We start from the raw sequence: 7,081 nt of genomic DNA on the forward strand, positions 1-7,081 counted from the left end.
AAGAGTCTTTAAGGTTTTTATATTTAAGATCAAGTCATCTGAAAACAAAAGCAATTTTACTTTCTCCTTTTTGTTTTGAATACCCTTTCTTTTTGTGGCCTAAGTACTCTATCTAGATTCACCAGTACTATGTTGAATAGAAGTGGTGAGAGTAGGCATGCTTGTCATGTTCTTGAAATGGGAGGAGAAGCTTTTAACTTTTCATCATTGCATATGATGCTAGTTGTAGGATTTTCTTATATTGCTTTTAATATTTTGAAGCAATTTCCCTCTATTCCTAGTTGTTCAGTTTTTATTATGAAAGGGTGTCAAATTTTATCAAATGTTTTTATGTATATATTAAAATGATTAAGTAATTTTTATCTTCTGTTAATGTGGTATATTAAATAATTGCTTTGTGTATGTTGAGCCATCCTTGTATCCCAGGGATCAATCCCTCTTAGTCATTGTATTTGATCTTTTTTATGTACTGTTGAATTCAATTTGCTGGTATTTTGTTGAGGATTTTTCGATGTGTATTTATCAGGGATATTAACTTGTTTTCATTTCTTGTGTTGTCTTTATCTAGCTTTGATACCAGGGTGTTGCTGAGCTCATACAATGAGTTTGTAAGTTTTTCTTTCTCTTAAAATTTTTGGAAGACTGAAAAGTGTAGCCTTTTTTCTTCTTTAAATGTTTGGTAGAATTCATCCGTGAAGCCATTTGGTCCTGGGATGATCTTTTTTTGGTGGGTTTGGGATTACTAATTTAATCTCTTATAAAGCTGTTCAGATGTTCTATTTATTCATGATTTAGTCTTAGTAGGTTATATGTTTCTAAGAGTTTATTCATTTCTTCCAGATTATCTATTTTATGGAATTTAATTGTTCAAATTAGTCTCTTATTATCCTTTCTATTTCTGTGGCATTAAAAAAATAATTTTTATATATTTTAAGTCTTTATTAAACTAGATATGGAATACACAGTGGGGAAAGGATAGTTTCTTCAACAGAGAATGTCAGGAAGCTGGATATCCACATGGAAAAAAATTTATTTGGACCCTTATCTTACACTATCCACAAAAAATAACTCAAAATTAATTAAAGACTTAAAAGTAGGACCTGAAATTATAAAATTCCTGGACGAAAGGTTAAGAGAAATGCTTCATGACATTGGTCTTGGCAGTGATTTCATGGATAGTACACCAAAAGCACAGACAACTATAGCAAAAACATGTGTGATTACATAAAACTATAAAGCTTCCATGCAGCAAATGAAACAGAATGAAAACCAAGCTGTAGTATGAAAAAATATTTGCAAAACCTGTTTCTGATAAATGGTTAATTTCCAAAATATATAAAGGACTCCTATAAGTAGATGGCAGAGAAAATCTAATAATCCAATTAAAACTAGGCAAAGGAACTTATAGAAATTTCTTGAAAGACATACAAAGACCAACAGGTAAAATAAAAGGTGTATAATATCACTGTTACTCATGGAAATGGAACCAAAACTGCAATGAGACACTATTGCATCTCTTTATTAGGATAAATACTGTCAAAAAAAGTTTGGGTGAGGAATTAGAGAAACTAGAAAACTGGTACACTGTTAATGGGAATATAAAATGGTACAACCACTATGGAAAACAGTATTTAGGTGTCTCAAAATATTAGAAATAAGACTGCCACATGGAACAGCAATCCCAATTCAGGGTATTTATTAAAAAAGAATTTAAAATAGCCGCAATATGGAAACAATCTAAGTTTCCATCAATGGAAAAAGAAAGTATGACACACAAAACACACACACACACATATATTATTTACCCTTAAAAAAGAAGGAAATCCTGGGGTGCCTGGGTGGCTCAGTCAGTTAAGCATGCAACTCTTGATTTCAGCTCAGATCATGATCTCAGGGTCTTAAGGTCAAGCCCCATGTCAGGCTCCATGGTCTGTGGGGGGAGCCTGCTTGAGCTTCTCTCCCTCTCCCTCTACTCTTCACTCTCATTCATGTTCTTTCTCTCTCTCTTTCTCTAAAATTGATGTGGGAGAGCTAGGTTCTTGTTGCATGGAGTTGAAGAATGAATCTCACGGACAAAGGAGAATGAGTAAAGTGATAGAAGTTTATTAAGCAAGGTTACAGAAAAAAAGCTCTCAGGAGTGAGAGGAGTCCCAACATGGTTGCCACTGAGAGCTTTTAGCGATATCTTTTATAGAAAGCTAACCAGGGAACTTAAATCTTTTAACATCTCTATTGATAGCACCATCGAGTAAGGACTAGTGATACTAGTCCTTCCTAAAAGGACTAGTATCTTCCTTTCTTTTTAGGGTCCATAATTCTTAGTTGGTCACAAGTAGCTGTTATAACAAGACCCCACCTCTGACACCTAGGACAGAATGGTCTGGTTTGTTTCCTTCTCTCTGGTTTCCTTTCATCTCCCACATTTTTGAATTTTGTAAGCCTGATCCCATGGCCCCTTACCTATCTCTCCCTACCTAGTCCCACCTTTCCCTTACTCAAAATAAATAGACCTTTTTTTAAAAAAAAGGAAATCCTGCCATATATAACAAGATGGATGAACATGGGTGACGTTATGCTAAGCAAAGTAAACAAGTCACAGAAATACAAATACTGCATGATTCCCTTTATGTGAAGCATCATTTAAATTAAATCTATAAAAACAGTAGAATGATAATTGTGAGGGTCTGGGGTGAAGAAATAGGGAGTTGGTATACAATGGGTATAAAATTTCAGTTGCCCAAGATGAATAAATTCTAGAGATCTGGTATGAGACATTTTGCATATAGTTAACAATACTGTATTATACATTTAAAAATCTTTTAAAAGGGTAAATCTCATGTTAAGTGTTCTTACCCCACAATAGAAATAATTGTATACAATCAAATACAAACACCAGTAGATGTAAAACTAGTGAAATGAAACCAAGGCCTTTGGATTATAACAGCATTAATTTCAATTTTTAAATATTTAAGTTAATGTAGTTCTGTAGATCTAAATATTCTAATATAAGAATGTGCTCATCATAAATTTCAAAAATAAGCACATGTATGTATTTATATATTACATCATTATACATTATAAGTGTGTGTGTATATATATGGGTGTGGGTTATGTGCAGTTTCTCCCTAAGTGCCCTCATCTGAGTCATTTTACATATGCCACTTACATAATGATCTAGAACATGGTTCTGATTATGTCACTCATGGGTTTGTAAACTTTTAATCTTTTACTACATTGAGTCCAATTCTAAAAATGTAGCTTTAGGGTAATTCTTAAACTGACATAGGATTCTTTGTAAGGCATACCATGACTTGGTAAAGCATAGATACTGAGAGTGAGAGGTGAGAAATGTGATCAGACACCAAGGTTGAGGAATTTCAGCTAAACTGTTGGATCTGGCAGAATTATTGCTAAAAGTGGATGAATTGGCCAAGGACAGAGGTCAAGCTGAGGTCCAGTCAAAAGAAGGATTCAGAGGAGCCTAACTAAAGTGAGCACCATTGTCAATGCTGAAATAGAAATCAGTAAGCCAAGCTTATCAGAGCTTTTGTGATCAATACTTGTGGAAGGCAAAGAGAAAGAAAGAGTAGTGGGCAGAGAAGGAAGATACCATCACATGCAGGACTCACTTCTTCACTTATAAAGCTTTGAAGGTCTGGATATGAATTTAGAATTTTCCTGGATGTGGAATGAGGGGACAGTTATACCCTCCCCTCTACCAGTCTTGAATCTAGGCTCTCCCCAGAATGGGTTGTGATTTGGGTAAGGCTTTTCTATTCAGAGATCTCACATTAGCACGTCAGCCTGTAGAGTTTTCAGACCTGCAAAAAACCATTCTTAGCCCTGCAAAAAACCATCCTTAGCCCTGAAGGGATATTTGAGGACCACAGTACATCATTGACTACACCAAGACCCAAGGTGCTCCCATTACTCCCTTCCTTAGGGTTGTCATTTAAAGATATATGCTGTCTGCAAGAGACTCATTTTAGACCCAAAGACACCTCCAGATTGAAAGTGAGGGAGTGGAAAACCATTTACCATGCTAATGGACATCAAAAGAAAGCTGGGGTGGCAATCATTAGACAAATTAGATTTTAAACCAAAGACTATAATAAGAGATGAGGAAGGACACTACATCATACTTAAAGGGTCTGTCCAAGAAGAAGATCTAACAATTTTAAATATCTAGGCCCCTAACATGGGAGCAGCCAATTATATAAGCCAATAACAAAAGCAAAGAAACATATTGACAACAATACAATAATAGTAGGGGACTTTAACACGCCCCTCACTGAAATGGACAGATCATCTAAGCAAAAGATCAACAAGGAAATAAAGGCTTTAAATGACACACTGGACCAGATGGACTTCACAGGTATATTCAGAACATTCCATCCCAAATCAACAGAATACACATTATTCTCTAGTACACATGGAACATTCTCCAGAATAGATCACATCCTGGGTCACAAATCAGGTCTCAACCGGTACCAAAAGACTGGGATCATTCCCTGCATATTTTTGGACCACAATGCTTTGAAACTATAACTCAATCACAAGAGGAAATTTGGAAAGAACTCAAATATATGGAAGCTAAAGAGCATCCTACTAAAAAAAAGATCTTCTCTGTGTAGATGGTGTCAGCTGGAGCGTGAGTTGCTGCATGAGGGTATTGAAGACAATGGCCAAGAACAAACTAAGAGGACAGAAGTCCAGGAATGTATTTCATATAGCCAGCCAAAAAAAACTTTAAGTCTAAAAACAAAGCAAAACCAGTTACCACTAATCTTAAGAAGATAAAACTGTGAATGATGAAAAAGTTAACAGAGTGAAGAAAGCTTTTGTGGATATACAAAAGGAACTTGCCCATTTCTCAAAAGGCCTTTCCCTTGAATCTTTGCAGAAACAGCTGATTCCTCAGCAGTGTCATGAAAACGAACCAGTTAATGTTGATGAAGTGACAAAATTAATGGCTCAGTTGTAATACACTGGAGATACAGCAGATACCCCAAAAAGACCAATAAATTAAATGTTTTATACAAAAAAAATGAATGGGTCAACCAGGAAATTAAAGAATTAAAAAAATTCATGGAAACAAATGAAAATGAAAACACAACTGTTCAAAATCTTTGGGATGCAGCAAAGGCGGTCCTAAAAGGAAAGTATATAGCAATACAAGCCTTTCTCAAGAAACAAGAAAGGTCTCAAGTACACAACCTAACCCTACACCTAAAGGAGCTAGAGAAAAAACAGCAAATAAAGCCTAAACCCAGCAGGAGAAGAGAAATAATAAAGGTCAGAGCAGAAATCAATGAAATAGAAACCAAAAGAACAGTAGAACCGATCAACGAAACTAGGAGCTGGTTCTTTGAAAGAATTAACAAGATTGATAAACCCCTGGCCAGATTATCAAAAAGAAAAGAGAAATGACCCAAATAAATAAAATCATGAATGAAAGAGGAGAGATCACAACCAACACCACAGAAATACAATTATAAGAATATATTATGAGCAGCTATATGCCAGCAAATTAGATAATCTGGAAGAAATGGATGCATTCCTAGAGAAGTATAAAGGGAATTGAAGCAGTAATCGAAAATCTCCTGACAAACAAGAGCCTGGTACGAGATGGCTTCGCAGGGGAATTCTACCAAACATTTAAAGAAGAATTAATACCTATTCTTCTGAAGCTGTTTCAAAGAATAGAAAAGGAAGGAAAACTTCCAAACTCATTTTATGAGGCCAGCATTACCTTGATCCCAAAACCAGACAAAGACCCCATCAAAAAGGACAACTACAGAGTAATATCCCTGATGAACATGGATGTCAAAATTCTCACCAAAATACTAGCCAATAGGATCCAACAGTACATTAAAAGGATTATTCACTACGACCAAGTGGGATTTATCCCTGGGCTGCAAGGTTGGTTCAACATCTGCAAATCAATGTGGTACAATACATTAATAAAAGACTGAACAAGAACCATATGATCCTCTCAATAGATGCAGAAAAAAAGCATTTGACAAAGTACAGCATCCTGTCCTGATTAAAACTCTTCACAGTGTAGGGATGGAGAGTACATACCTCAATATCATAAAAGCCATCTATGAAAAACCCACAGCAAATATCATACTCAATGGGGAAAAACTGAGAACTTTTCCCCTAAGCTCAGGAACATGGCAGGGATGTCCACTATCACCACTGCTATTCAACATAGTACTAGAAGTCCTAGCCTCAGCAATCAGACAATAAAAAGAAATAAAAGGCATCCACATTGGCAAAGAAGTGAAACTCTCACTTTTTGCAGATATGATACTTTATGTGAAAAACCCAAAAGACTCCACCCCAAAACTGTTAGAACTCATATGAATTCAGTAAAGTGGCAGGATATAAAAATCAATGCACAGAAATCAGTTGCATTTCTATACACCAACAGGACAGAAGAAGGAGAAATTAAGGAGTTGATCCCATTTACAATTGCACCCAAAACCATAAGATACCTAGGAATAAATCTAACCAAAGAGGCAAAGGATCTATACTCAGAAAACTATAAAATACTCATGAAAGGAATTGAGGAAGACAAAAAGAAATGGAAAAACGTTCCATGCTCATGGATTGGAAGAACAAATATTTTGAAAAGGTCTATGCTACCTAGAGCATTCTACACATTTAATGCAATCCCTATCAAAATACCATCAACTTTTTTCAAAGAAATGGAGCAAATAATCCTAAAATTAGTATGGAACAAGAAAAGACCCTGAATAGCCAGAGGAATGTTGAAAAAGAAAAGCAAAGCTGGTGGCAAAGCATCACAATTCCAGACTTCAAGCTCTATTACAAAGCTGTCATCAAGACAGTATGGTACTGGCACAAAAACAGACACATAGATCAATGGAACAAAATAGCCCAGCAATGGACCTTCAATTCTATTGTCAACTAATCTTTGACAAAGCAGGAAAGAATGTCAAATGGAAAAAAGACAGTCTCTTCAACAAATGGTGTTGGGAAAATAGGACAGCAAGATGCAGAAGAATGAAACTGGACCATTTCCTTACACCACACACAAAAATAGACTCAAAAT

The 7,081-nt window shown here is 35.6% G+C and overlaps 1 pseudogene; it reads left to right on the top strand.

The window, feature by feature from the left end:
* The first annotated feature begins 4,681 nt into the window (after positions 1-4,681).
* Positions 4,682-5,263, top strand: LOC118553940 (ribosomal biogenesis factor pseudogene; annotated as a pseudogene).
* The last annotated feature ends 1,818 nt before the right edge of the window (positions 5,264-7,081 follow it).

This window comes from Halichoerus grypus, chromosome 8 (assembly GCF_964656455.1).
Source record: "Halichoerus grypus chromosome 8, mHalGry1.hap1.1, whole genome shotgun sequence".
Classification (NCBI taxonomy): Eukaryota; Metazoa; Chordata; class Mammalia; order Carnivora; family Phocidae; genus Halichoerus; species Halichoerus grypus.